General features: G+C 41.5%; 1 pseudogene; it reads left to right on the forward strand.

Moving 5' to 3' along the window:
• The first annotated feature begins 3,536 nt into the window (after positions 1–3,536).
• Positions 3,537–7,148, forward strand: LOC132468308 (uncharacterized; annotated as a pseudogene).
• Positions 7,149–9,220: the final 2,072 nt, after the last annotated feature.

Below are 9,220 nucleotides of genomic sequence, written 5' to 3' on the forward strand. Positions count from 1 at the left end.
AGAGAAGCCTTCAGAACCTCTTCTTTGTCGATTGGTATGTCCTTCTCTATGGACAGCAGGAGGAGGTCAGACAGCCGCTCTTGACCACACTGATTTCGGAGCACATCATCACTACCCTGTAGTGATGTGCTCCTCTTTGCTGCCTCCTTTAGTTGTCTCTCTCTCTCTCCTGAATCCTCCTCTTTTCACTGGGCATTTCGGCTTCACTTAACAATAACAATACATCAATGCCCAAAATAGTGATACGATTTAGGCATGAACCATTTTGAATGAAAGAATTCATGTGATGCATTACTTCCATCATTTATTCTTCTTGTTAAAACGAAATGTTAGAAACGAACTATCAGCAGACATGTAGCTTAGTTTGCCTACCAAAAATGTGTAGACTATGTGATAACGGGCTGCTTGTCTGCAAGCTAGCTAGCTGTCTGATTATTTAGGCTAAACGTTACGTGGCAAACTGAGCCTGGATTTATGAAGATTGTAATTCATTTCATAAAACGTGATGATGATTATTTGTTTGTTATACATCTCAAATTCACCTTTTCCGAGAACATCAAGGCAGTCGTCTCACAGGTGCCGGTGTTCCGGTCGCGTGCAGTGCTGCAGCTACTTAAAGCAGCTTTCACATGCCGCGCGGCAACTCGCCGCCTCCATTCATTTCAATGGGGGAAGGGCGGCAGAGAGGAGGCGGCAAAAGCGGCTGTTGCCGCGCGGCAGAGTTTGCCCTCCCCCTACTGACTTTCACTCTCAGTGCCCGAACGGAATTGAATGAGGCTACGCTTACTTTATGAAATGTTTCGAGTGGCGATTTTTATTATCTAGGCCTACATGAAATTCTGCATCCATTAAATGATTAAAAAAAAATATATATATACATATATATATATTTTTTTTTTTTCTCGGAAGGGCAACCTGAGTCGAGGAGGGCATATGGGCAGTTGCCCAAGCAACCTGAGCAACCCCCCTGTGCACGTCCCTGCCAGCAAGTACACTACAAACAATCATTGAGGACTTTCAAAATGCCCATGAAATTGGCCTGTCACATGTGCTTAACATTCTAAGTGAGAAATTGAAGGTACTTGGTATTCCAGAGGCCACCATAAGCAACACTATTGATGAACTGAGCAGAGGGGATCTACTCAAGCTCTATAACAGGGGAGTTCTGAGCACAGACTATAAGAGGAAGGGTGCTTTTAAAGAAAGTTTCAACTACGTTGAGCCTGTTCCTGTGTTCTTGGGAAATGATGAAAATGGCAAAGAGTGCTTTGCCCAGTATGTACCTGTACAGGAGACTTTGGCTGCACTGTTTAAAAGTGAGTCTGTACGAGAACAGTATGCTGCAACACGTTTGCAACCCTCTGTTGTTAACGTCTATCAGGATGTTAAGGATGGGGAGGGAGTTCAAAGTAATCTGCTGTTAAAAACTGAGCCTTCCTCGGTTGGTTTGATGCTATACCAAGATGCGTTTGAGGTCGTTAACCCTCTTGGATCAGGGAAAAAAAAACACAAAGTGTTAGCTGTTTACTCAACTCTGACTGACATTTTACCTCACAATAGATCCACTATAGATCAGATGCAGCTTGTCCTTCTATGCCGGGAGAAGGACTTTAAGTACTTTGGGATGAACAAAGTTTTTGAACCACTCATCAAGGACCTCAAAGTCCTGGAGGAGAGAGGTATTGTGCTAAGTGAAGGCAATGTTGTAAAAGGCACTTTGGTTGCAATTTCAGGAGACAACTTGGGATCGCATGGCATTGTTTTTTTTTTAGAAAATTTCAGTAGGGCTGATCGTTTCTGTCGCTACTGCGAGGTAGACAGAGATACATTTATGAAAGAACCACATTTGTGTGGTATCACAAGAACAGTACAAGCCTACAAAAGTAATTTGCAACATCTAAAAACAAGTGGCACTGACTCAGTCTGCGGCATCAAGTCTGACTCTCCTTTCAACCAACTAACACATTTCCATGTTTGCCAGCCTGGCCTTCCACCATGCCTTGGCCATGACTTGTTTGAGGGTATTGTCTCTTATGACCTTGCTTTGTTTATTGGTCATTTAGTCAAGGAGAAGCATTTTACTTACCTGCAGTTAAATCGGTGTAAGAACCAATTCAAATACCAAGGAAATGATGGCAAGGACAAGCCGGCTGACCTCTCTGCTGGAGGCGAGAGATTAAGTGGGCATGCAGTTCAAAACTGGTGCTTTCTTAGATTGCTACCTCTATTGATAGGTGACAGGATTAAAGATCCTGCTGACAACAAGGTATGGCAGCTCATTTTGCAGCTGAGAGAGATAGTGGAACTTGTCTGTGCACCAGCCATTACAGCAGGCCAAGTAGCATATCTGAAAGTCATCATTGAAGAGTACATATGGTACAGGAAACAGCTCTTCCCTGGTCATCCCCTGAAACCCAAGCACCATTATTTATGCCACTATCCAGAGCTCATCCTTCACTTTGGCCCACTTATCCGCCTGTGGACTCTAAGGTTTGAAAGCAAACACACTTTTTTCAAGCAGTGTGCCAGAAAATTACACAACTTTAAAAGTATTTGCCAGACTCTGGCAGAGAGACACCAACTTCTGCAAGCCTATCTTAGTGCAGGCAAACTTTTCCCTCCAATTATCCAAGTAGTAAAGGGCACAGAGTTGTATGTAAATGATTACATGACAAGATCAGGGCATCTCTTGCCAGTTATGAGTTTGAGTCACAGTCTGCACTGGCTTGTAACAATGTCACAGTGAAAGGCACAGTGTACAAAAAAGGGATGATGGTTTTGCTTGGGAGCAACGATGAAGAACTTAATGTTGGGAAAATTAACCTTGTTGTTGTTCTCCAGGATTCTGTGCACTTTGTAATGGAGAAACACACTTTCGTGAAGTTGAGAGACATGGGCATCTACTGTGAATTAGGAGTAGCTGAAGAGGATTATGTTTGCATCAAGCATGAAGATTTGCATGATTACTATCCTCTTCCAGCTTACAGAGTTAATCACCTTTCACTTATTGCTCTCCACCATTCATTTTTAGAGACGGTTTAAACCAGGGAAGCATAGAAATGAAATTTCTTGGCCGAAATCGAACATTTTGAAAGTTATTGAGGAGTCGTGTCTGCAGGAGCTACTGATAATGCTTACTTACAATTGTTATCTTCCCTTGTTTATTGTTAATAATTTGTAAATAAATATTAAACATTCAGTAAATTTAGTAAATTAGTTTGGGGGATTCACACAGTCATTTGATCTGCTGTTGGGTAAGGAGAGTGCAATAATAATAATGTATTTGATTTATTTGTTATTTGTTTATTGTTTGTGTATTTGTTTATTGTTTGTGTTGATATGGATCCTCCTGGGTCTGAAATAAAGAATTATATATATATATAGCGCTTTTCTCACAATCAGTCCTTGGTTACCTCCAACATAGGTTTGCAACGGTGCTGGTATTTTTTTATGGCCTTGTGTTTTTGAGTTCTGCTCCCCTGGTAGGTTAGTTTAATTAATTTAGTTTGGTTACTTTAATATTGATTTGATTCTGGCTTGTTATTTTAGAGAATGGATCGGGAAGACGTGAAGGAAGAAATTGTTTCATTTTTACCGGGCCTCTCTCTTGAAACCCTGACTTCCCTGCTGGGAGTGTTGGAAGAGATTGGCGTGGAGAGCAGAGCAGACCTTGCCTTTGTAGAAGCGAAGGATCTGGAGAAGTACCTCAGTAAAATCCAGTGTTGCAGACTGCTGAACGGCATTAAGAATAAAGGTAAATCCAACTATGACACTGCCATGTTTTTTATTATTTTTATAGTTTGATCGTTAAAATAGCTTGAGACTTCAGGGGTTCTAGAGGTGGTTAGAGTGTCCCCCTAGAGGCTCAGTCCTCTTCACAGCAGACCTGGATTTGAATCCGACCCGGATCTACTTCTTGCTGTACCTCTATCTATAATAATTTTCCTTTCTCACTTCTAGGTCTTCCACCAGTTGAAGTAGAAGATCCTGTTGCTGTCGAATCTCCACCCCTCACAAGTACTCCCTCGTCAAGTTCCGAAAGAACTTCCGAAAGAAACTCTTCCTTTTCATCACCCACATTGCCTGGCAGGCCATGGTATACTGACTTCCGGGTCCGATGGGTAGAGATGCCAGCAGCTATTGGCAAAGCGACAGCAGATGCAAAAAGACCATCACCAGGGGACAGAAGAGACATGATAAAGACAGTGGTGGACCAAATGTTAGTGCATGAGCAAAACCCAACAAGAGCAACATGCCACACGATCGCCCGGATGATTGTGAGAGACTGGCCAAAAAGCTTTGCCGATGTCGGACAAAAGGGAGATATGCTGGGAGACGGCTGCTACTCCCTTTTGCAACAAATAAAAACAAGAGTTGAATACAAAAATAGGAAGCAAACTCTTCAAACTCGGCGACGCAGGCAGCGCAGGCCCTCCAATGTGGCGGCAGAGGGGGCAATCGCAATGGCCAGAGGCCCAGTAGACCAGTACGGTTGTGTACGGTGGTGTCCGGAAGAACTTCCTGCTGGAGAGACGGAGGCAACCTTGGAAGAAAAAAATCAACAACTACTGAACATCTACGCAGAGGGAGGGATGGGAGGGGCAGAAACGGCTGAACATCTGATGGAGAAGACCTACATCACCCAGCGCCAGTTCATAAACGGGGTTTATGAACACCAGCCATTCATGAGATAAAGGAGGATTGGCCATTCCTATTCTCGCAGAGAGGCCTTTTCTCCCACTTCAGTCTGCTGACGGATGTCTCAATACAAACCAAGTATGAAGAGGCTATGAACAGCAAGGGCAGTACCATCATTCGCTTTTGCCAGCAGCTCAACCGTCCAGGGATCGGGGACGTCCTCGCTAAATACGAGCCAGAGGCGTCAGACAAGGCTGCATGTGTCCTTCTGCTACTGATGGCATATTTCAAAGAACCGAAGAATGCCATCATGCTTGAGGCTGATGTAAGTTGTTTAAAAAATAAAAAAGCAGGTTGTGATTGTATTAGACAGTAATATTATGTTATCTTTCGCACTTGTATACATTTACCAGTAATCACATTCATTCACATGTTGACACAACGTGTAGTCAGTGATTCTGGAGAACGTTTGTTGTCAAAATCTGATTTTGTCAAAATCATTGTCTAGATCCTCACAATGTGTTGATACACATCTTACTCTCTGTAAACGGGCATGTAAACGGGGGGGGGGGGGGGGGGGGCAGCGCACACACAGGTAGCGGATCATGAGGATATTTTCACTGATTTTGGCAACAAGCGTTCTCAGGAATTGTTGACTCCACTCTTTAACTTCAGAATCAGTGGGACCAGTGGAACGTCTTATGCACCATGTTGAATCTTTGCTACAATATACTGTATGAATGTAACATTTACTTCTTACTTTACAGCCGTGTGCAACTGCCGCTGATGTTGAGAGCACAGTGCCATTGCCGAGCAACCCCTGCTTGATTGTCCAAGGTACTGTTGATATCTGGATTTTATATTGATATTTCTAGCTGTAATAAATGTACCATGTGTTTTTTAAATAAACAAGGCGCTACACAATATTTTGACAGAACATGCTGATCAGTGATCTAACCTGTTTTTCCAATAGTGTTGCTTGTCTCGATCTTTTCGATTCAGCATCTTTCAACAGTAGTGCCGGTAATTGGTGTAAAGTCGATGGTTTTAGAGATTACAGATTGCTTTTATGCAGCATTCAAGGGTAGTGTATTGACTTAGATTTGCTCTGGAACTGTGAACCAAATCTTGGAGACTTAAAAATGGGGAGAGCAAAGAAGGGCATAATGGTTTGAGTTGTGCAATAGACAATTAATTACATCAGTAACAATGATGCTTAACGGTGTTTTGTGCACCCAACAGAGTCTTCAAGGCAGCGCTGCCTGGTTAAGGTTAGGGCCTTCCAGGCAGTGCTGCCTTACAGACTCCGTCAGGGGCACAACACCATCGAGCATCAGTAAGTGGGTAACAATTTGTGAAAACATTCAAGGTTACTGAAACTTCTTTCCTTGCTCATAGCACCCAACTTCTTTACAATAGCGCTTTATGTGTGTTCATTGTTCTTTTCAGGTGACATGATGAAGCCAACCGCATGGATGCTCAGCATTGAACAGAAGGTTGTGATGGGACCACACCACTCCTTCAGCAACTGAATAGCTGCAATGTTTGCAAGCTATTATTGCTTCAACCTGCAGTATCCTGAGGAGGGCTCCTCCACTTTGGAGTTTATCCAAAGGTATTTTAACTTTCAAATGAACATTGCAGGGTTTCCCACAGTGCTTTCTAGTTAAAGGTGAAGTAAGCGGAAAGGTCAGTTTAGCTAACTTCCTGACACTGAATGCAGTTAGCTGTCCCCTCCCTCGTCCCTAAGTCACCACATTAATGCACTGCGGTCTTCAAGCAGCGAGTTATCTAGAACCATCTCAGATCCATAAGTGTGATAAACATGATAAAAACCATCAAAACAGACATTGGGAAGGTTTTTTTACCTGCTCCGCCATTGTAGTCACTTAAAGATCTATTGCTCTAGGCGTGCACCATCAGTGAGACGTGCCGGTTTGTAGCGTTCTGTCTTCTGATTGGATATCAGTTGTGGGATCCCCGAAAAGTTTATTTGCCGATTATATTGCAGAGCAGGTGACTGAGAGATCAGAGTTATGAAATGCGCACACTATATAAGTGATCACTGTATGAATATAGAGCGATTTATCACGTATATTAACATAAATAAATCGCTTACTTCAATACAGTTGAACCAAAAAAATTGAATTTACTTTAAAAATGGTCTTTCATCTCTGTGATGAACAGCAGCCTCTAGTTGTTGATAATGTCACTGTGCCTGTGACATCTTTGGTGTAAGGTATACTGCATCTGTCTTTGAAAAAAAGTATGCAATATATAAATCTATGTAAAACTGAAAGTTGTTTTCTTGTTTTATTTACAGGTGCTTCTTGAGCATCAATCCAGAGAGGGGCTCCAAAGCCAAGAAAAAGCGTGGGTTGATGAACCCACATGTGAGCACACTCTTGAGGAAGATATTGGACTTCGAATGGATTTCAATGTAGGGTGAAATGTGCCGTGACGTCAGCGTTACCAGAGAAACCATTTTCACCAGTTTCTGAATAACCAAAACAGTTGTGTTTTCAAAAGATTCCTCCCTGGGAGGGGGTTTCAAAAGTTCACGGTTTCAAGCCTGCGTTTTCAGTTTTTTTCTGTTCTGTTGTAATTTTTCCTATAAGTAGAAATGGGTCTGGGTTGTTATTGGTTAAATGTATTAATGTTGATTCATTGTATAATTAAATGTTGAATTGAACAAATTGCATGTTTTCTTTGTTTTCCTTTTACTTTGGATGCATGTGTATGAAGTTACAGTATATTGCATGCAGGATATCCCTATATCACAGTAATTCCATGGGAAAGACAACTGTGAAGTTATAGTAAATTACTGGCTACCTAATTGCATTAATTTCACAGTGAAAATGTAAAAATACAGCCATTTAGTGTAATGTATGTACCGCAAGTTACTGTTATAACACAGCTACATATTGCTAAATCACAGCTTTTTAATGGGTATGACAACTTTGAAGATACAGTATGCAGGTGTACTTTTATTGTAATTAGCTGTGATTTATCTACTGTAAATTACTGTGAAGATAGAACAAATTACTGTGAACTATTTAATGTAAATTACTGTGAAAATAGAACAAATTACTGTGAACTATAAAATGTAAATTACTGTGAAATTATAACTAATTACTGTGAACTATTTAATGTAAATTACTGTGAAAATATAACTAATTACTGTGAACTATTTACTGTAAATTACTGTGAAAATATGTACAGTAATTACTGTAAAAGTACTGTGAAAGTAATGCAATTTATAGCCAGTAATTTACTGTAAATTTACAGTTTTTTTTTTTACAGTGTACATACCCCGGAAGTAGGCGCTACAACGGAGTCCAATGGAAGTGTCGCCACTCTGTTATATCTACCACTCTGGGTTTTTGCGCGAATCAGACGCCTGTAAGGTCACACCCACTCAGAGGAGGACTTGTACATACCCCGGAAGTAGGCGCTACAACGGAGTCCAATGGAAGTGTCGCCACTCTGTTATATCTACCACTCTGGGTTTTTGCGCGAATCAGACGCCTGTAAGGTCACACCCACTCAGAGGAGGACTTTCCTCCTCTCCCCCATTGAAACCCATGTTATTCACCGGCCGCCAGTACTTTCTTGGAAATGAATGGGAGTCAACGGAGGCTGAGGGAGGACCTTCCTCCCTGAAGTAATTGTCAAAAGGCGATAGGGGGTGCTAATGTCCCTTTACCCAGGGAAACAAACATTATATATTCAAAGGCATTAAAGTAGTCATATTTAAGGGCATTAATTCATTACAGTAGTCTGGGCAATCTACATTTTTTATTCTCAACAATGTTAAGGAGGATCTTCCTCCCTCTCCTCAATGGAGAAGCCTCCACTGGTGTACACCTAGAGCAGGGGTCGGCAACCTTTGTGACATGGAGTGCCAGTTTGAAATTTTCTTCTCATCTAGTGTGCCATTATCAACAATAACGCAAAGTTAAATTATGTCACAATTTTTTTTTTTTTCCAATATACCTGGAATTTTATTCTCAACAATAACAGTATCTGTATTCTTAACAAAATAGACACATCAATATTTCAAAGACTGAAAAACAGCTACACATTTAAACTAAAACTAGTGTAGGCTGAGGCAACATCAAATTATCAGATGCCTACCAGAACCCTGGCTGTGATCCCTGGCTTTTATCAACAATAATGCAAAGATAAATTATGACACAAAATACAAAAATATTTACAATATACCTGGAATTTGATTCTCAACAATAACAGTATTTTTAATCATAACAAAATAGACACATCAATATTTCAAAGACTGAAAAACAGCTACACATTTGAACTAAAACCAGTGTAGGCTGAGGCAACATCAAATTATCAGATGCCCAGACAGTCAGTGTGATCCCTGGCCCTGCTTTGCTTGACTGAGCTCTGTGATCTGTGGCTTGTAGTTAGTTACTTTGAGTAGCAAACATGCCTCAGAGTGCTCCGTTGTTAACCGACTGCGGGTGGGGCTGAGCACATGTTTCATGTGTGAGAACACCTGCTCACAGAGATATGTTGACCCGAAGACTGACAGCAGCGCCAGTGCAATGCCCCGGAGACA

Source organism: Gadus macrocephalus, chromosome 11 (genome assembly GCF_031168955.1).
Source record: "Gadus macrocephalus chromosome 11, ASM3116895v1".
NCBI lineage: Eukaryota > Metazoa > Chordata > Actinopteri > Gadiformes > Gadidae > Gadus > Gadus macrocephalus.